Genomic DNA, 22,146 nt, shown 5'->3' with positions numbered 1-22,146 from the left:
TTTTTACTGGCTTCCTGCTCCCCAAAGGGTCCCCTGCTTCTGCTGGCTTAATGTCTCAGAACTTTAGTGTCGTTGGTCTCAAACACCACTTTGTCACCAACAGGTGGTGATCTTTTGGATGGTTTGCATGGAGTTGCTGCTGTCCAGGGCATCACCAAGACTGAAGTCCTTGCCATCTTCCAGCAGGCAGCAGTAGGTGGCGATCTCAGCCACCAGCATGACCTTGATATTCAGCAGGGCCTCGTACTCCTGGGCCTGGCACTGTCCCTCTGACCAGGTCTGTGACGGCTCTGACTTCAGGTGCAGCCGGATCCTGTTGAGCTGCTCCATCTGCAGGGCATAGCAGGCCTCCACCTCCCTCAGGCTGTTCTCCAAGCTGGCCTTCAGATTTCTCAGAGTCCAGGTAGATCTCCAAGGACTGGACTGTACATCTCAGCTCCATGAGTGTCATCTCAGCAGTTCCAACCTCAGCAGACCTCATGGTGACCACTAATGTGCTCTCCTCAGTCTGCTGAGACCAGTACTTGTCCAGCTCCTCTCAGTTCTTCCAGGTCAGCTCGTCACATTGGGCCCGGATGTCTGCCATAATCTTGGTGAGGTACTGAGATTTGGAGGCATCTACCTCCATGGTCAACCCAGAGCTGGCAATCTGGGCTTGTAGGCCTTTTACTTCCTCTTCGTAGTTCTTCTTCACGAAGAGCAGCTTCTCCTTGAGAGCCTTGATCTCTGTCTCCAGCTGCAGCCGAGTGACATTGGTGTCATCAATGACCTTGTGGAGGCCACGGATATTGCTGTCTGGCGCATGGCCAGCTCTGTCTCATATTTGACTATAAAGTCATCAACAGCAAGACAGGCATTGTCGATCTGCAGAACGATGCATGCACTGTCCACAGTATTTGCGAAGATCTGAGCCCTCAGGTCCTCGATGGTCTTGAAGTAATGGCTCCAGTCTCTGACCTAGTCCTCCTTCTTCTCCAGGTGCTCCTGGATTTTGCTCTCCAGCTGCCAGTTCTCAGCCTCCAGGCCCCTCACTCTGTCCAGGTAGGAGGCCAGGGGGTCGTTCAGGCTTTGCATGGTATCCTTCTCATTCTGGATGCCTCCCAGTCTTGCCAGACCCCTGGCCACCCCCGCCGCCAGGCCCCCAGACTCCATGCCGCCCCAGAAGCTGTTGGAGCAGGACACGGAGATTCAGGAACCAGAGCCCCCGGCACCTGTACAGATGCTGGCCGTGCTGCGGACTGGCCGGGTGCCACAGCTGGGCTCCTGGACAGGGCCCAGGGACAGATAGTTGGTGGAGAAGGTAAAGCGAGTGGTGAAGCTCATGCTTTCTGGGAAGGAGAGCGAGAGGACAGGACTCGGGCTTTGCCGACAACCTAAAAAGATATCTTGTCGGATTTTCATTTCAAACTAAAAATCCTGCTAGGAACAACAAATCAAAACAACAAAGAAAAAAGCCAACAAGCTCCCTCCAAACCCCAAATAACCCATGTGAACATTTGTTAAGTTTCCTTCTATATATTTCTTTATATTCGTACAAACACATGCAAACACAGTATTTGCATGTAACAGGAAATTTTTTTTCACACATTAGCTATTTGCTTTTCTGATTACTGACATTTCTTCAAGTAAACCATATAATCCTTTTTTAAATAATTGTATAATATTCATAGTATAGCTGCTTCAGCAAGTTGTTTCCAGTCTTTTTGCTACTACAAACATTGCTGTATACAAACTTACCAAATGATACTTTAATTTCTAAAGGCTAGAATCATCATAGTGGGACTGCTGGATTAAATGTACATGTGTGTATATACATTTAATTTTAATAGGTGTTGTAGAAATACTTCCCAAAAAGTTTCTAAAAAGTGTCACTTCCACTAAATATGTAAGAAAATAACCATTTCCTTACAAACTCACTTCTTTCTCTAAACCTAAAATACTTTAAATATCATTGGACTTTTCTGTTCTTTAAAGTTTGAAAAAATTCACCTTTGAAATATCGTTTGGTGTTTTGTCTGAGAGTTGTTCTTCTCCAACTTTCTCTTGATACTTTATGATATTTAGTTAGATAAGAAATTCTCCTCCACAATGAATTTGGTAATTTATATTTTGCTTGAAAAGCATCCATTTCATCTAAATTTTCAAACATTTCCCTAGAGTTAGGCAAAGTAAGTTACGAAATTTCTTTCATTTTCTTCATGCGGGCCCCTTATGTGGCTTCATTTATTTGCACAGCACCTCCAACATACCAATAATTTGTTTCTTATTCATCTTCCTCCATTAGAAATGTAAGCTCCCTGAGGTCAGGGATATTTGTCTGTTTTTTTCACTGCTTTATTTCCAATTCACAGAATGATACTTGGTACATAGTAGAAAATCAGCAAATATTTCTTGAAAGAATGAATGATTCTGATGGGTGGGTGTGTGTGTGCATGAGTGCATGCGTGTCACTGTTGAGCATCTTTTCATGTATTTCTTTTTTTTTTTTTTTAGTCTCCATTTAACTGGCTTATCTGCCGCTAATAAATATGCAACACGAAGAGACGAAGAGGGGCTGAGGGTGAACTCCCAGTCAGGCTCTTGCGTCCAGGCTTAAGCGAGAACCATATGTATTTCTTCATTTTAAAAAACTTCTCCTTTTCATATTCTTTGTGCATATTTCTAGTGAAGTGATTGTCTCACCAGGAGGTAGCTCTCACTATATATTAAGGGACTATTAGCCCTTTGCCAAATATGTGACAATTAGTTTCTCTTCACTGAAATTTTGTTTCTATCTATTGCTATTATAAACTAAATTTTCATGCAATCAAATCTATCAATCTTTTCATTTATGACTTCCGAGTTTTCTTTTTTGTCTAGGAAGCCTCATCCCACTCCCTTAAAGCATATACACCCAGAAATTACACAAAATTCTCCTAAGTTGTCTAAATTTCACAGTTGTTCACAATTGTTCAATTTTGTTTACTTCACAATTTTATTTTTTACATTTAGATGTTTAATCAATCTAACATAATTTTTATAATATGAGATAGATCTAGCTTCATTTTCTTACAATAAAGTTCTGAGACATTAAGCCAAGAATAAAGGCAATCATGAAGGTTCCAGATGTTAAGTAAACCACCCTTTTTCACATAATTGAAATATATCTTCCCCTTAAAAAGCAAACAACAAAAACTATTTCGTTCCCATGTATAAAAATGAATTTATGGCCCTTCTAATCTGGTTTAACGATCTATTTGTCTACCTGTGGGTCAGGGCCATTTCATTAACTGAGCCAATAAACATGTATTGTTTATGTTTTTATTTTCTGTATATTATGATGTTTGACATCTTATTAAACTTTCTGGCTGGGGAGAAATTGCCACTCCTAGGGCTAACCAATTCTTAGAGAAGGCAAAGCTCAGCCAGGAGCTTGCCTCTGATATGCAAACTACCCAATCAGAGCCATCCTCAGTACACCCCAGGAGGCAATATTCCTCTGCCTTAATCATCCCAGGATCAGGTACCAGGCAACTAGAGACCACTCCTATAGCTTAGAGCCTGTGGAAATGATTCAAACTAGCCAGTTCTGAGCTGTTTACCTTGCTCTGTCTTGCCTTTCCCTGAAAAACTCCAACAAAGGCCTTGGCCTGGGCTCCTCCTGTCCCTTGTTCCTGCCTCTTCTGCCTCCTGACAGACTTGGGTGTTTCCTCATGTGTCCCTGTATGGCAGAGCATGCCTCCTGCTTCTAGGACCTGTGAGCATAGTAAACTTTATTTTCCTGAGCTTCTCCTGGAACTCCTCTTGTGGTCAGACCTGACTGACCCTCACATAAAAGAATGCAAAACAAAATATTACTTGAGAGACCCCTCTGTGTCTGGAACTATTCTAGCCACCAAGGAGTGAGTTGAAAACCAAAATACAACACTCAGTCCTGCCCTCATGGCACGTACAGCCTTGATCAGGGAGACAGACAATCAACAAGTACATATATAGTATGTCAGATGGTGACAAATGCTATGGAGGAAAACAAAGCAAGATCAGGACATATAACAAAGACTGCAATTTGAAATGAGATGGTCAAGAAAGGCATCACTAAGAAGGCAACGTTTAAGCAGAAATCTTACTAAAGTGTGTGAACAGAATCTAGGAGGAAGAGTATTCCAGGAAGAGTGAAAGTAAAATGTAAAAGCTCTGAGATGAATGCCACTTGCTGTACTTGAAAAAGCATAAAGGCCAAAGAGGTGGCAACAGCATGAGTAAGATGGGACATGGGAGATGAGGTGGAGGGGAGCTGGAAACACTTACTTGCTGGATCAGTGTGCTAGGGCTGCCATAACAAATCTCCACAAGTTGGGTGGCTTAGACAACAGAAATTAATTATCTCCATTCTGGAGGCTGCAAGTCCACAGTCATGGTGTCAACGGGTTTGGTTCCTCTTGACATCTTTCTCCTTGGCTTGCAGTTGGCTGCCCTTCCACCATGTCCTCACATGATCTTTTCTCTATGCACATGCATCTGCATCTTCCTTGTATAAGAACACTAATCGTATTGGATTGGGGCCCCGCCTAATCCATTTAACCATAATCACCTCTTTAAAAGCCCAATCTCCAAATATAGCCACATTCTGAGGTATATGGGCAGTTAAGGCCTCAACATATGAATTTGGGGAGGACACAATTCCATCCATAAAAAAGGCCATTTGGAAAGCTTTGGTTTTTTACTGTGAATGAAACAGGAAGGTTTTCAGCAAAAGAGTAACATAATTTAACTTACATTACATTGAATATTTACTCTCTGTCACTGTTCTAAGAACTGGAAGATACAGCAGTTATCAAATACCTGCCTTCACAGAATTTACATTTTAGTGAAAATAAATAATAAATAATGTGGCAATGTAAAATTCTAAAAAATACTACAGTTACGGGGAAAATGATGAGGCAGGGGCCGGGGAATGCTTTAGATAGAGTAGTCAGGGAAATTTCAGATAAGGTGACATCTGAGCAGAGATATAAAGGACAACAGGGAAAACACATGTAGAATATCTGGAAGAAGAGTTTTCAAACCAGAGGAAACATCAAGTGCCAAGGCCCTGAGACAAAATGTATTTGAGAACTAACAAGAAGGCAGCTCAGATGAAGAAGAATGAAGAGGAAGGATGAGATGAGGATGAAGAAGTATCAAGAGACCAAACCATCCAAAGCCTTATAGGCCATTTAAGACAATGCATAACACTGAATAAAAAATTGGATTAGAGATCTCAAGAGTTATCCTTCTAGCTCCTTCGCTGATACTAACTTCACTGGATTTCAGATTCATGTAAAATGTGGGAAGAAAGAAGACTACATTAGCTTTTCCATAAGATGTGAGTCTGGAAATCTGTAAACTGAAAAATGATCACCAATTTATGGCATTCTAAGAAAAAAGTATTTTTTTTGGAGACAGAGTCTCACTCTGTCACCCAGGCTGGACCACAGTGGCATGATCTCGACTCACTGAGACCTCAGCCTCCCAGGTGGCTGGGATTACAGGCAGGCCATGTCCGGCTAATTTTTGTATTTTTAGTAGAGACAACATTTTGCCATGTTGGCCTGGTTGGTCTTGAACTTCCGACTTCAGGTGATCTGCCCACCTTGGTCTATCAAAGTATTTGGATTACAGGCGTGAGCCACTGCACCTGGCCAGAAAAATACTTTTTATCTTATAGTTTACTATATCCAAGCTTTTATGTCTTGTAGTCATTTGGATTATTTTGATAAATCCTCAACAGTCCCATCTAAAAATATCAATACTCTTGACAAGGGAAAAATACCTATCCTACTGCATATCATCTTCTGTCACTCTCTTCCATACCTTCTTCCCTTACCCACTCTGTTTTCTGATTGGTCAGACGACAAGCATTGAGCAGCTCTATCCAGAGCTCAGCTTCTGCCTGCTCAGCACAGTCACAGCTCAATGCCTAATTAGAAAACAGAAGAGTCATCACAAACTTTGTTAACATAAATGGGGCTTTCTCTCAATGACACAGAGAATCTCATCACCATTTCAGCTCAAGTGCAAGTATCCTAATAAATAGGATTTGGGGGTAAGTATGGCCTTTGTGTATTTAGAATCTAAATCTAAGTATTGGGATAGATAAAGGGCCATGATGGAAAGTTTGAGAAATCCCAGGTCATTTCTTGTCCTGAAAAAGGACAGAAATATCAAGAAAACTTAATTCTAACTGATCCTTAAATTTTGAGCTCATCTGAGCTGCCTTCTTGTTAGTTCTCAAACCAGACATAATATATGTAGAAGTTCAGAAACTCAAGAAAACAAGCAGTTATTTTTCTGAGTTTTAATCAAAGATAATGTAATGGCAAACAGAAACCGGTTTGTCTCTTCTTGTTACAGTGGTTGTAAAATATGTTCATAAATTTCTTTAATACACTTCACTTCAAGAGGTGAAGCCTAATTCCCTTCCCCTTGAATGTGAGTCAGACTTAGTAAGTTGTTTTTAATGAAGACAATGTGGTGGAAGTAATGCTGTGTGAATTCCAAGGCTACATAATAAAAAGGAGAGCTTCTGCCTGAAGATCCCTAGCTACTGGATTACTTACCCTCAGGAAAGTCAGCTGCCATGTTGTGAGAATACCCAAATAGCTTATTAAACAGAAGACCATAAGCGGGGCCAGGTGCAGTGGCTCACCAGTACTTTGGGAGGCCAGTATGGAAGGACTGCTTGAGCCCAGGAGTTCAAGACCACCCTAGGCAACTTAGCAAGACCCCATCTTTACAAAAAATTATTTAAAAAATTAGCCAGGCCTGGTGGCTCACCTGGTGGCTCCACAGCCTCCCAGCTATTTGGGAGGCTGAGGAGAGAGGATCACTTGAACCCAAGAGTTCCAGGCTGCAGTGCACTATGGTCACACCACTGCCACTCCAGTCTGGGTGAAAGAGCAAGGCCCTGTCCCCCTGCCACCAAAAAAAAAAGGGAAAGGAAAAAGAAAACAAATTGCCAACCATTTTAGTGAGCCACTTTGGAGACGGAACCTCCAGCCCCAATTAAGCCTTCAGTTGACTATAGCTTAAGTCAACATCCTCAAAGCAATTTCATGAGAGACACTAAGCAAGAACTCCCTAGACAAGCCACCTCTGAATTCCTGACTCATGGGTGAAGAGAAAAAATGTATATTTTTGTTTTAAGCCATTAAGTTTTGGGATAATCTTTAATACAGCAATACATAACTAATATACTTATTATACGAAGACTAAGAAATCAATTCATTAAAACCATGACTCAAGGGCCGGGTGCAGTGGCTCATGCCTGTAATCCCACCACTTTGGGAGGCCAAGGCGGGCGGATCACAAGGTCAGGAGTCTGAGACCAGCCTGGCCAACATGGTGAAACCCGTCTCTACTTAAAATATAAAACATTAGCTGGCTGTGGTGGTGTGCACCTGTAATTCCAGCTACTGGGGAGGCTGAGGCAGGAGAATAGCTCGAACCCAGGAGGCAGAGGTTGCAGTGAGCCAAGATTGTGCCACTGCACTCCAGTCTGGGTGACAGAGCAAGGCTCTGTTTCAAAAAAAAAAAAAAAATTGACTCAAAATCATTATACATCAATCAGTGGAAAACGAACTGGGATTTAGAAACAATAAAATTTTGAATTGAGTCTGACTTCAGCAATATTAATAATTAGTTTCTTCAAGCATAAAATAATAATCCTTAACCTGCAGGATCCTCATCTTATGAACATTTTAGCCCAATAGCACTGTGTACACAGTCTACATACTAGCTACAAAAGCAATTCAATATATGGAAAATCATGGCGGACGGGAGGCAGGACTAGATTGCAGCTCCTACTTGGACAGACAGAACAGTGTGTGGAGGCTTACATAATGAACTTTTGCTCCAGAATAACTACACTATGAAAGCCAAGAGAACCCACAGACCCTCTGAAGGAAGTGGATGGCTCCTGCAGGACCTGGGAGAAACCCCAAATACTGTGAGTGTCCAAACTATAAAAGTGGGAAAGGGAGATCATCCACCCCCAAAGACACACCCCCGACTGGGGAACCTGAAGATCTAGATTATGGGAGGAGATTCTGACCTGACCTGGAGCTGAGTCTATTTAGAGAGCCAACTGAAATACAGGGATAGAGGATGCAGCAGGAAAAGCCCTGTAGGCTCGCTGGGTCCCCTAGCAAGCCGTTTCTGCCTCGCCTCACAGGGGTCCTTAAGGAGGGCTGCCAGAGGCACCGGGAAAAGGCCACAGGGAAAAGGAAACCTCCGGCTGAACTTTGTAACAATTTGAACCAATCAAGAAGTCTCCTGGCCAGAACACAAGGGAGGGCATGAATCCAGTATACAGACTCCACAGGTGGGGGAAGAAGGAAAGTCCTACTTACTTCCGCAGCTGTGAGGCAGGTAGCCTGGGGCAAGTTCTCAGCCCTGCTTACCCACTGCCTGGAAACAGGCTCGGTGCTATTGTGGGGGGCACAGTGGCAGTGAGACTGGCCCTTTGGGTTGCATGGGAACTGGGTAAAGCCTGTGACTGCTGCCTTTACCCCACTTCCCTGACAACCTGCATGACACAAGAGAGGGAGCCATAATCCCCCTAGGAACATAACTCCATTGACCTGGGAACCTCACTCCATCCCCAACAGCAGCCGCAGCAAGACTCACCCCAGTAAAGTCTGAGCTCAGACACATATAGCCCTTCCCTACCTACCCTGGTAACTAAAAACAAAGGGCACATACTCTTGGGAGTTCTAGGGGCCCTCCCACCACCTGTTCCTCCCCATACTACTACAGCTGATGCTCTCTTGAAAGCACCACCTCCCAGCAGGAGGCCAACCAGCACAAAAATAGTGTACTAATCAATCAAAGCTAAGGACACTCAGAGAGTCCATTTCAACCCCCTGCTATCTCCACCGGAGCAGGTGCTGGTATCCATGGCTGAGAGACACACAGACAGTTCACATCACAGGATTCTGTGCAGACAACCCCCAGTACCAGCCCGGAGCTTGGTAGACTTTCTGGGTGGATAGATCCAGAAGAGAGATAACAATCACTACAGTTCAGCTCTCAGGAAGCCACATCCCTCGGAAAAGGGAGAGAGTACTACATCAAGGAAACACCCCACAGGACAAAAGAATCTGAACAACAGCCTTGAGCCTTAAACCTTCCCTCTGACAGAGTCTACCCAAATAAGAAGGAACCAGAAAACCAACTCCAGTAATATGACAAAACAAGGTTCTTTAACACCTCCCAAAAATCACATTAGCTCACCAGCAATGGAACCAAACCAAGAAGAAATCCGTAAGTTACCTCAAATGCATTCAAAAGGTTAGTTTTTAAGCTAATCAAGGAGGCACCAGAGAAAAAGCAAAGCCCGGTGTAAGGAAATGTTTAAAAAATGATACAAGAAGAAAGGGCAAAATATTCAATGAAATAGGTAGCATAAATAAAAACAATCAAAACGTCAGGAAACAATGGATGCATTTATAGAAATGCAAAATGCTCCAGAAAGTCTCAGCAATACAATCAAATAAGCAGAAGAACGAACTTCAGAGCTCAAAGACAAGGTTTTCAAATTAACCCAATCCAACAAAGACAAAGAAAAAAGAGTAAGAAAATATGAACAAAGCCTCCAAGAAGTCTGAGATTATGTTAAATGACCAAACCTAAAAATAATCAGCATTCCTGAAAAAGAGAAATCTAAAAGTCTGGAAAACGTCTTTGGAGGAATAATCAAGGAAAATTCCCCAGTCTTGCTAGAGAACTAGATATCCAAATACAAGAAGCTCAAAGAACACCTAGGAAATTCATCACAAAAAGACCATCATGCATTCACATTGTCATCAGGTTATCTGAAGTGAAGATGAAGGAAAGAATCTTAAGAGCTCTGAGGCAAAAACACCAGATAATCTATAAAAGAAAACCTATCAGATGAATAGCAAATTTCTCAGCAGAAAACCTACAAGCTAGAAGGGACCAGGGCCCTATCTTCAGCTTCCTCAAACAACACAATTATCAGCCAAGAATTTTGTACCCAGCAAAACTAAGCTTCATAAATGAATAAAAGATAGTCTTTTTCAGACAAACAAATGCTAAGATAATTTGCCACTACGAAACCAGCCCTACAAGAACTGCTAAAAGAGCTCTAAATCTTGAAACAAATCCTGGAAACACATCAAAACAGAACCTCTTTAAAGCATAAATCTCACAAGACCTATAAAATAAAATAAAATAAAATAAAATAAAATACCCCAAGGTCTACAGGCAACAAATGACACAATGAATGAATAGAATGGTACCTCACATCAATACTAACATTGAATGTAAAGGTCTAAATGCTCCACTTAAAAGATACAGAATTGCAGAATGGATAATAATTCACCAACCAACTACCTGCTGCCTTCAAGAGACACACCTAACACATAAGGACTCATCTAAACTTAAGGTAAAGGGAGGGAAAAAGATAATCCATGCAAATGGAGACCAAAAGAGAGCAGAAGTAGCTATTTTTATATCAGACAAACAAACTTTAAAGCAATAGCAGTTTAAAAAGACAAAAGGGGACATTATATAATGATTAAAGGCCTTGTCTAACAGGAAAATATCACAATCCTAAATATATGCACCTAACACTGGAGCTCCCAAATTTATAAAACTAATGGATCTAAGAAATAAGATAGCAACACAGTAATAGTGGGGGACTTCAATACTCCACTAACAGCACTAGACCGGTCATCAAGACAAAGTCAACAAAGACATCATTTAAACTATACCCTGGAACAAATGGACTTAACAGATATTTACAGAACATTCTACCTAACAACTGCAGACTACACATTCTATTAAACAGCACATGGAACATTCTCCAAGAGAGATCATATGATAAGCCACAAAATGGGCCTTAATATATTCAAGAAAATTGAAATATCTAGCACTCTCTCAGACCACAGTGGAGTAAAACTGGAAATCAACTCCAAAATGAGCCTTCAAAATCATGCAAATACATGGAAATTAAATAACCTGCTCCTGAATGATCATTGGGTTAAAAATGAAATCAAGATGGAAATTTAAAAATTCTTTGAACTGAACAATATTGACACAACCTATCAAAACCTCTGGGATACAGCAAAGGTGGCGCGAAGAAAAAAGCTCATAGCCCTAAATGCCTACACCAAAAAGTCTGAAAGAGCACAAACAGACAACATAACGTCACATCTCAAAGAACCAGAGAAACAAGAACAAACCAAACCCAGTCGAAGAAAGGAAATAACCAACAGAGCAGAACTAAATGTAACTGAAACAAAATAAAATACAAAAGATAAATGAAACAAAAAGCTGGTTCTTTGAAAAGATAAATAAAATTGATAAACCATTAACACAATTAGCCAAGAAAAAAAGAGAAAATCCAAATAAGCTTAGTTAGAAATGAAATAGGAGATATCACAATTGACACCACAGAAATACAAAAGGCTACTACAAACACCTTTATGTGCATAAACTTGAAAACCTAGAGGAGATGGATCAATTCCTGGAAAGATACAACTTTCCTAGCACAAATCAGGAAGAATTATATACTCTGAACAGACCAACAACAAGCAGCGAGACTGAAATGGTAATAAAAAAAAATTACGGCCGGGTGCAGGGGCTCACGCCTGTAATCCCAGCAGTTTGGGAGGCCGAGGTGGGTGGATCACGAGGTCAAGGGATCAAGACCATCCTGGCCAACACAGTGAAACCCCGTCTCTACTAAAAATACAAAAATATTAGCTGGGTGTGGTGGCACACTCCTGTGGTCCCAGCTACTCCGGAGGCTGAGGTGGAAGAATTGCTTGAAACCAGGAGGCAGAGGTTGCAGTGTGCTGAGATTGCACCACTTCACTCTAGCCTGGCAACAGAGCAAGACTCCGTCTCAAAAAAAAAAAAGAAAATCACCAACAAAAAAAAGTCCAGGACCAGACGGACTCACAGCAGAATTCTACCAGACATTCAAAGAATTGGTACCAGTGCTACTGACACTATTCGAAAAGACAGAGAAAGAGGGAACCCTAAGTCATTCTACGAAGCCAGTATCACCCTAATACCAAAACCAGGAAAGGACATAACCAAAAAAGGAGACTACAGACCAATATTCCTGATGAACATAGGTGCTAAAATCCTTAACAAAATACTAGTTAACTGAATCCAACAACATATCAAAAAGATAATCCACCATGATCAAGTGGGTTTCATATCAGAAATTCAGGGATGGCTTAACATATGCAAGTCAATAAATGTGATATACCACATAAACAGAATCAAAAACAAAAATCACATGATCATCTCAATAGATGTAGAAAAAGCATTTGAGAAAATCCAGCATCTCTTCATGATTAAACTCTCAGCAAAATCAGCATACACGGGACATATCTCAATGTAATAAAAGCCATCTATGACGAATGCACAGCCAACATAATACTGAATGCCGAAAAGTTAAAAGCATTCCCTCCAAGAACTGGAACAAAACCAGGATGCCCACTCTCACCACTCCTCTTCAACATAGTACTGGAAGTCCTAGCCAGAGCAATCAGACAAGAGAAAGAAATAAATGGCATCCAAATCAGTAAAGAGGAAGTCAAACTGTTGCTGTTTGCTGATGATATGATTGTTTACCTACAAAACCCTAAGAACTCCTCGAGAAAGCTCCTAGAACTAATAAAAGCAAGTTTTTCAGCAAAGTTGCCAGATACAAAATTAATGTACACAAATCAGTAGCTCTTCTATACACCAACAGCAACTGGACTGAGAATCAAATCAAGAACTCCACCCCTTTTACAGTAGCTGAAAAAATAATAATAAAATACTCAGGAATATATCTAACCAAGGAATTGAAAGACCTCTACAAGAAAAACTGCAAACACTACTGAAGAAATCATAGCTGACACAAACAAATGGAAATAAATTCCATGTTTATGAATGAGTAAAATCACAACATTTGTGATTTTACTCATTCAAAAGCATGGAATGTGTTTATGACCATACTGCCAAAAGCAATCTACACATTCAATGCAATTCCCATTATAAACCACCATCATTCTTCACAGAATTAGAAAAAGCAATCCTAATATTCATACGGAACCAAAAAAGAGCCCGCACAGCCAAAGCAAGACTAAGCAAAAAGAACAAATCTGAAGGCATCACATTACTTGATTTCAAACAATACTATAAGGCCATAGTCAGCAAAACATCATGGTACTGGTATAAAAATAGAAATGTAGACCAATGGAACATAATAGAGAATAAAGAAATAAACCCAAATACTTACAGTCAACAAAGCAAACAAAAACATAAAGTGGGGAAAAGACACCCTATTCAACAAATGGTGCTGGGATAATTGGCAAGCCACATGTAGGAGAATGAAACTGGATCCTCATCTCTTTGATCTTAGTTATTTCTTGTCTTCTGCTAGGTTTTGAGTTTTTTTGATCTTGCTCCTCTAGCTCTTTCAATTTTGACGATAGGGTGTCAATTTTAGATCTCTCCTTTCTTCTCATGTGGGCACTTATTGCTATATATTTTCCTCTAGAGACTGCTTTAAATGTGTCCCAGAGATTCTGGTATGTGGTGTCTTCGTTCTCGTTGGTTTCGAAGAACATCTTTATTTCTGCCTTCATTTCAGTGTTTATCCAGTCTACATTCAGGAGAAAGTTGTTCATTTTCCATGAAGCTGTGCGGTTCTGGGTTGGTTTCTGAATTCTGAGTTCTAACTTGATTGCACTGTGGTCTGAGAGACTGTTTGTTATGGTTTCCGTTCTTTTGCATTTGCTGAGGAGTGATTTATTTCCAATTATGTGGTCAATTTTAAAGTAGGTGTGATGTGGTGCTGAGAAGAATGTATATTCTGTGGATTTGGAGTAGAGAGTTCTGTAAATGTCTATTAGGTTTGCTTGTTCCAGGTCCGAGTTCAAGTCCTGGATATCCTTGTTAATTTTCTGTCTCGTTGATCTGTCTAATATTGACAATGGGGTGTTGAAGTCTCCCACTATTATTGTGTGGGAGTCTAAGTCTCTTTGTAATTCTTTAAGAACTTTCCTTATGTATTTGGGTGCTCCTGTATTAGGTGCATATATATTTAGGATCGTTAGCTTTTCTTGTTGCATTGATCCCTTTACCATTATGTAATGTCCTTCTTTGTCTCTTTTGATCTTTGTTGCTTTAAAGTCTGTTTTATCAGAGATGAGAATTGCAACTCCTGCTGTTTTTTGCTCTCCGTTTGCTTGGTAAATCTTCCTCCATCCCTTTATTTTGAGTCTTTGTGTATCCTTGCATGTGAGGTGGGTTTCCTGGATACAGCACACTGATGGATTTTGGCTTTTTATCCAATTTGCCAGTCTGTGTCTTTTGATTGGGGCATTTAGTCCGTTTACATTTAGGGTTAATATTGTTATGTGTTAATTTGATCCTGTCATTTTGATGTTAGCTGGCTGTTTTGCCCATTGGTTGATGCAGATTCTTCATTGTGTTGATGTTCTTTACCATTTCGTGTGTTTTTGGAGTGGCTGGTTCTGGTTGTTCTTTTCTATGTGTAGTGCCTCCTTCAGGAGCTCTTGTAATGCTGGTCTGGTGGTGATGAAATCTCTGAGTTCTTGCTTGTTCACAAAGGATTTTATTTTTCCTTCACTTATGAAGCTTAGTTTGGCTGGATATGAAATTCTGGGTTGAAAGTTCTTTTCTTTAAGGATGTTGAGTATCGGCCCCCACTCTCTTCTGGCCTGTAGGGTTTCTGCTGAGAGATCTGCTGTGAGTCTGATGGGCTTCCCTTTGTGGGTAACCCGACCTTTCTCTCTGGCTGCCCTTAGTATTTTCTCCTTCATTTCAACCCTGGTGAATCTGACGATTACGTGCCTCGGTGTTGCTCTTCTAGAGGAATATCTTTGTGGTGTTCTCTGTATTTCCTGGACTTGAATATTGGCCTGCCTTGCTAGGTTGGGGAAGTTTTCCTGGATAATATCCTGAAGAGTATTTTCCAGCTTGGATGCATTCTCTTCGTCACATTCAGGTACACCTATCAAACGTAGATTAGGTCTTTTCACGTAGTCCCATATTTCTTGTTGACACTGTTCATTCCTTTTTACCTTGTTTTCTCTAATCTTCCCTTCTCGTTTTATTTCATTGAGTTGATCTTCAACGTCTGATATCCTTTCTTCTGCTTGGTCAATTCGGCTGTTGAAACTTGTGCATGCTTCGCGAAGTTCTCGTGTTGTGTTTTTCAGCTCCATCAATTCACTCATATTCCTCTCTAAGTTGTCCATTCTCGTTAGCATTTCATCAAGTCTTTTTTCAAGGTTCTTAGTTTCTTTGCATTGGGTTAGAACATGTTCTTTTAGCTCACGAAAGTTTCTTATTATCCACTTTCTGAAAGCTGATTCTGTCATTTCATCACACTCATTCTCCATCCAGTCTTGTTCCCTTGCTGGTGGGGAGTTGTGCTCCCTTGTAGGAGGAGAAGTGTTCTGATTTTGGGTGTTTTCATCCTTTTTGCGCTGGTTTCTTCCCATCTTTGTGGATTTATCCGCCTATCGACTTTGTAGGTGCTGTCTTTCTGATTTTGGTAATTTTAAGTCTGCAGCAGTAGAACTCATAAACCCCCTTTTTCTTCCCTCCCGGTATTCTGTCCCAGGGAGTTAGGGCTTTATGATTTTCCGCTGTCTTGTTGTTGCTTTCCCTGCCCACAAGGTGGCAGCCTAGTCGCACTCAGCCTGCAGAGGCTTCGCTGAGCTGCTGTGGGCTCCGCCCAGCTTCCTTGTGAACTTCCCTGCAGTCCTGTTTATATGGGTGTAGTTAGAACTGCTTCCGCTATGTTGGCCCGCCCCTGTAGTGATGGAGTCTCTGTAGTGGTGGGTTGCCTTGGTTATAGCAAATTGCCCTGGGAACTGCAGGGTGTGTCCTAATGGAGGACGCCCCTCCCCCACAGAGCTGGACCGACCCGGGTTCAGTTGTGTTTCCTGTGGTGCTTTCTTTGCCCTGGAATCTCTTGGCTTGACTCCCTGTTTCAGCTCCCCTTGCTGGCTTACCGGGGACTCAGTCTCACTCACTCTGCAGGAGGAGCCACTGCCCCTGCCTCAGGGCACAGGCCGAGTGGCTGCGCCAGTCAAACCAGCAGCGCTGGCGACCCCTGGGGCTCTTCCACCTGTGAATCTCCTGGTCTGTGGGCAGTAAAAATCCGCTGCCCTGTGAGCCGTTGCATCAGCTGAAGTGGCGGCTCTGAGATTCATGGCGTGTTTTTGCCTGGGGAATCTCCTGGCTTGACTTCCTGTTTCAGCTCCCCTTGCTGGCTTACAGGGGACTCGGTCGCACTCACTCTGCAGAAGGAGCTGCTGCTCCCTGCCTCAGGGTGCAGGCCTAGCGGCCACACCACTCAAGCCAGCAGTGCTGGCGACCTGTGGTGCTCTTCCCCCTGTGAATCTCCTGGTCTGTGGGCAGTAAAAATCCGTCTGGAAATGCGGCGTCCACTCACCCTCTGCGCTTTCTCTCAGAGTTGCAATCGCGAGTTCCTCCTAATCGGCCATCTTGGATCTCCGCCTGGATCCTCATCTCTTACCTTATACATAAATCAACTCAAGATGGATCAAGGACTTAAATCTAAGACCTGAAACTATAAAAATTCTAGAAGATAACATTAGAAAAAGCCTTCTACACATTGGCTTAGATAACAATTTCATGACCAAGAACCCAAAAGCAAATGCAATAAAAACAAAGGTAGGCCAGGCGCGGTGGCTCAAGCCTGTAATCCCAGCACTTTGGGAGGCCGAGGCGGGTGGATCACGAGGTCAAGAGATCGAGACCATCCTGGTCAACATGGTGAAACCCCGTCTCTACTAATACAAAAAATTAGCTGGGCACGGTGGCGCGTGCCTGTAATCCCAGCTACTCAGGAGGCTGAGGCAGGAGAATTGCCTGAACCTAGGAGGCGGAGATTGCGGTGAGCCGAGATCGCGCCATTGCGCTCCAGTCTGGGTATCAAGAGCGAAACTCCGTCTCAAAAAAAAAAAAAAAAAAACAAAGGTAAATAGCTGGGACTTAATTAAAGAGCTTTAAAGGGACAGTCAGCAGAGTAAACAGACAACACACATAGTGGGAGAAAATCTTCACAATCAATACATCTGACAAAGGACTAGTATTCAGAACCTACAATGAACTCAAATTAGCAAGAAAAAACAAAAACAAAAATCCCATCAAAAACTGGGCTAAGGAAATGGATAGACAATTCTCAAAAGATATACAAATGGCCAACAAACATTAAAAAATGCTCAACATCACTAATGATCAGGGAAATGCAAATCAAAACCACAATGCAATATCACCTTAGTCCTGCAAGAATGGCCATAATCAAAAAATCAAAAAGTAATAGATGTTGGCATGGGTACAGTGAACAGGGAACACTTCTATACTGCTGGTGGGAAAATAAATTAGTACAACCACTATGGAAAATAGTGTGGAGATTCCTTAAAGAATTAAAAATAGAACTACCATTTAATCCAGAAATCCCACTCCTGGGTATCTACCAGGAACTGCTTCCTTAATGGAGGCAGCAGTTAAGTTTCCAGATGTCATTAAGAAAATCCTTGAAGAGAAAGAATATCCACGTGAAAAGGTATTTAAAACAGATGAAAGTCTCCTATCCTGGAAAAAAAATATTGCCACAAAAAATATTTATTAGTAAGGAAAGAAGCAAGCACCAGGATTTAAGGCAGGAAGGGATAGGTTAACTTTACTGTTTTGTGTAAATGCAGTCAGGTTTATGATCAGGGCTGCCCTTATTAATAAAGCTGCTAACCCAGATCCATTAAGGAAAAAGATAAACACCAGTGAACTGTCTTTTGGTTGTACAACAAGAAAGCTTGGACAAGGAGAACTCTTCTTCTGAATTGATTCCACTGATGCTTTGTCCCTGAAGTCAGGAGTTACCTTGCCAATAAGAAATTACCTTTTACAGTTCATTTGATATTGGGCAATGCTCCTGGCCATCCAGAACCCTAAGAGTTCAACACTGAAGGCAATGACATGGTCTACTTGCCCCTAAACACAACATTAATTTAGTCTCTAGATCCAAGCTATGGAAGAGAACTTCAATAGGAAGGACACCATAAAAGTCTGGGAAGATAATACTACTGAAGGACCCATAGTTAGATTTTTTTTTTTAATATAAAAGATGGTGTCTTGCTATGTTGCCTATGCTGGTCTTGAACACCTGGTTTCTCAAAGTGCTGGAATTACAGGTGCAAGTCACCACATTTAGCTCATGGTCATTATGGAATAAGCCTCAAAATGCTATCATATTTGAGAGAAAGAACAGGTTGGCGGGGGGAGAAGGAAGGAAAAGAGAAAAGAGAAAAAGGAGGAGAAGGAGAGGAGAGGGAGAGAAGTGGGGGAGAGAAGGAGAGATGGAGAGGGAGAGAGAGAGAGAAAGAAAGAGAAAGGAGGGAGGGAAGAAGGGAAAGAGAGAGAGAGAGAGAGAGAGAAAGCAGGGAGGCCAGGCGAAGTGGTTCACGCCTGTAATCCCAGAACTTTGGGAGGTCGAGGCAGGCAGATCACGAGGTCAGGAGTTCAAGACCAGCCAGCCTGGCCAATATGCTGGTCTCTACTACAAATACAAAAATTAGCTAGGCGTGGTGGCAGGCCCAGCTACTCAGGAGGCTGAAGCAGGAGAATAGCTGGAACCCTCGAAGCAGAGGTTGCAGTGAGCTGAAGATCATACCATTGCATGCCAGCCTGGGTGAAACTCTGACTCAAAAAAAAAAGAGAAAAGAAACAGGAAGGAAGAGAAGAAGGGATGAAGGGAGGGAGGAAAGGAAAGGAAAGGAAGGGAAAAAAGGGAAAGGGAAGGAAAGGGAGAGAGAGGGGGGAAAGAGAGAGAAAGAGAGAAAAAGAGAGGGAGGGAGAGAGAGGGAAAGAAAGAGAGAAAGAAAAAGAGAAAAAGGAAGGAAGGAAGGAAGGAAGCAAATCAACCACATCAGAAGAATTAAGAGAAGATGATTTGATAGAGATGAGTGCTTCCAAATCAGTGCCAGATGATAAGGACAAAGATGGAGAAGAAGCAGTGCCAGAAAACAAATTGACATTAGACAATCTGGCAGAAGCGTTCCGATTATTCAAGACTGCTTTGACTTCTTTTACAACATGGACTCTTTTATAATGTGGGCACTGAAACTAAAGAAAATGGTGGAAGGAAGATTGGTACCATATAGAAACATTTCTAGAGAGACGAAAAACCGAAAACATCAGACAGAAATTATGATGTATTGCTGTAAAGTTACATCGAGTGTGTCTGGTCTGCCTCTCCTGACTTTTGTTCCACCTCCTCCACCATCCCTGAGACAGCAAGGCCAACCTTTCTTCTTCCTCCTCTTCTTCAGCCTATTCAATGTGAAGATGATGTGGATGGAGACCTTTATGATGATCCATTTTCACTTAATGTATAGTAAATATATTTTCTCTTCCTTATAATTTTCTTATTAACATTTTCTTTTCTCTAGTTTGCTTTACTGTAAGAATACAGTATATAATACATAGAACACATAAAATATGTGTTAATCAACTGTTCATGTTATCAGTAAGGCATCTGGTCAACAACAGACTATTTATAGTTAAGTTTTGGGGAAATCAAAAGTTATACATAAATTTTCAACTGTGTAGGATGTCAGTACCCCTAACCCCTATGTTGTTCCAGGATCAACTGCCTATGGTAAGTAAGCCCTAGAGCAACAACTAAGTAAATAATTTTTAAATTATCTATATAATAAAAAATCATAAAGGGAATTAAGACGTTGTACTACCAAAATATTCATATAATGTAAAAAAAAAAAGCAGTAAAGGAGAAATAGAGGGGAAAAGTCATGAATAATAAAAAATGAAAATTGAAATGGCAAACATAAACTCAACTATATTAATAACATTAAACATGAATTGATGAATTCAATCAAAAGACAGAGATTGTCCCATCCAATAAAAACACATGTCCAATATATGCTGTCTTCAGAACACACACCTTTTTTTTTTTTTTTTTTGACACAGGGTCTCCCAGACTGGAGTCCAGTGGAATCATTTTGGTTCACTGCAGCCTCCACCTCTCAGGCTCAAGCGATCCTCCTACCTTAGCCTCTCAACTGGCTGAGACTACAGGTGTGTGCCACCACATCTGGCTAATTTTTATACTTTTGTAGAGACAGGGTTTCGCCACCTTGCCCAGGCTAGTCTCAAACTCCTGAACTCAAGTAATCCACCCACCTGTGCCTCCCAAAGTGCTAGCATTACAAACGTGAGCCACTGCACGCAGCCTTAGAACACACACTTTAGACTTAAAGGTACAAACAAGCTGAAAGTAAAGGATAGAAAAATATGTATCACACAAATAGCAAAAATTGAAAGGGGAGAGGCTATATGAATATCAGACAAAAAAGACTTTATAACAACTTAGTGTCAATAATATACAAAAACTCTTGCTTCTTTATAGCTCCACCCCACTTTATGTTTATCACAAACTACATCTTTATACACTGTGTGACCATTAACAGAGATTTACAATTATTGCTTTATGGACTTACTAATTGTATGGAAAAAAGAAGAGTTACAATTTAAAAATGCAACATTGGTTTTTAAATTTACCTATGTAAATTCTAGTTCTTTATTTCTTCATATGGTTTTGAATTATTGTCTACTATCCTTTCGTATTACCCTGAAAAACTACTTTTAGCATTTCTTTCCTTTTATTGAGACAGAATCTCACTCTGTTGCCTAGGCTGGAGTGCAGTGACACAACTTCAGCACACTGCAACCTCCACCTCCTGGGTTCAAGCAATTCTTATGCCTCAGCCTCCCAAGTAGCTGAGACTACAGGTGTGCACCTCCATGCCCAGCTAAGTTTTGTATTTTTGGTAGATACAGGGTGTCGCCATGTTGGCCAGGCTGGTCTCAAACTTCTCAAATTATCTGCCCAGCTCGGCCTCCCAAAGTCCTGGAATTACAGGCATGAGCCACCACACCTGGCCTCTTTTACCATTCCTTTTGGAGGTTTACTAATGACAAACTCACTGTGGTTCTGTTTATCTGAAAATATACTAAAACACACTAAATGGTACATTTTCTTTTTTTTTTTTTTTTCTTTGAGACGGAGTTTCACGCTTGTTACCCAGGCTGTAGTGCAACGGCGCGATCTCGGCTCACCGCAACCTCTGCCTCCTGGGTTCAGGCAATTCTCCTGACTCAGTCTCCTGAGTAGCTGGGACTACAGGCACGCACCACCATGCCCAGCTAATTTGTATTGTTAGTAGAGACGGGGTTTCACCATGTTGACCAGGATGGTCTCGATCTCTTGACCTCGTGATCCACCCGCCTCGGCCTCCCAAAGTGCTGGGATTACAGGCATGAGACACCGCGCCTGGCCCGGTACACTTTCAATAGATGAATTGTATGATATGTGAATTATATCTCAATAAAGCTTTTATGTTAGAGCTTCCTTTCATAACTAATTAAAGTGGATTTTAAGGTTACCCAGTAAAGAGAAAAGCACAGGTACCTAGCTCAGCGATGGAAGGACAGTTTTCACAGAACAATGGAAAATGAACTCTTCATCATCATGACCCTGCTGTCTTGCTTACTTATCTTGTCATTCCCTCTGAAATAGGTAACTGTTTTTCCCTACTTAGGTGACTCCACCATACAGGTAACTCAGTCTTTCTAGCTTTCTGCTTCACCTCTAATCTTGATTTCTGCTTCTCTTCTTTTTGAAAATTTCAAATTCAAATTGTTTGGGTCTCGTCCATTTTTAGAAGACTTCTCACACTAGTTTACTCATAAGTCACTTCTCTGGCTAATACAATGTAGCTTTTAGCTATGACACTTATCCCTAATTTAGTTAGCTATAGCAAAGACAGTAAGGTAACATTTCTAGAAAATATCTCAAAATGAATTAGAAAATATTTGGAACCTAATAAAATGTATCATATAAAAATTTAGAGGGTTTTTAGCATTAAGTGCTTATACTAGAAGAAGAAAGGTATCAAAACAATAACCTAATAATCTTCCATATTAATATATGTATATGCATTATTTAAATAAATACAAAGATGCATAATTAAATATATAAATACAACATATAAATAGAAGAAAAGAAAGAAATGATAGCACTCA

General features: G+C 41.2%; 1 pseudogene; it reads right to left on the bottom strand.

Moving 5' to 3' along the window:
• Positions 1–4,550, bottom strand: LOC105733293 (keratin, type I cytoskeletal 18-like; annotated as a pseudogene).
• Positions 4,551–22,146: the final 17,596 nt, after the last annotated feature.

This window comes from Aotus nancymaae, unplaced genomic scaffold (assembly GCF_030222135.1).
Source record: "Aotus nancymaae isolate 86718 unplaced genomic scaffold, 86718_ANA_hifiasm-v0.15.2.pri h1tg000057l, whole genome shotgun sequence".
Lineage (NCBI taxonomy): Eukaryota > Metazoa > Chordata > Mammalia > Primates > Aotidae > Aotus > Aotus nancymaae.
Note: the sequence above shows the minus strand (reverse complement) of the source record. Positions and strands in the feature narration are given on the sequence as shown.